Genomic DNA, 563 nt, shown 5'->3' with positions numbered 1-563 from the left:
ACCTGTTACCAAAACCTTATTATACAGTTCATTTATATGTTCTCTGAGATATTCTTATGACATATGAAATATTGTTTACAGTAAATTTTAAACTCGACTTTTGGCCAGTTTTTCAGGTCGTCTGGGCCCACTGTGCGTGCGTTTAGTCCGCGATCTATACGATAGGTGTCTTTGTTTAATATACAAGATAAACAAAGACATTTATTGTATGGGCCGTGGCCTAAATGCACGGTGTAAACGTAATAGTGCAGACTCAGAGGACTCAGAGGAACACATGATTGCATCGATTTTTGTTGCTACTTCGAGCATAACCTTAAGAAAGGATAAAATTTACTTAATAAAGAATGGATCCAGAAAGCAAATTACAATTTCTATTTTAACATCTATTTTACTGGCATCTATTTTACAATTTTACCTAATAACGAGATGTATACAAATTTAAATATCTTCTCAAGAAAAAATGTTTTATATATAATTATATAAAATTATACATAATTATATATAAAATATGTCCAAATATATATGTAGATATAATTTTATATAATCATATATAAAACTTTTTT

This window comes from Mycetomoellerius zeteki, unplaced genomic scaffold (assembly GCF_001594055.1).
Source record: "Mycetomoellerius zeteki isolate Tzet28-1 unplaced genomic scaffold, Tzet1.0 scaffold517, whole genome shotgun sequence".
NCBI classification, from domain to species: domain Eukaryota; kingdom Metazoa; phylum Arthropoda; class Insecta; order Hymenoptera; family Formicidae; genus Mycetomoellerius; species Mycetomoellerius zeteki.
The sequence above is the reverse complement of the archived record's forward strand: the minus strand, read 5'-3'. Positions refer to the sequence as shown.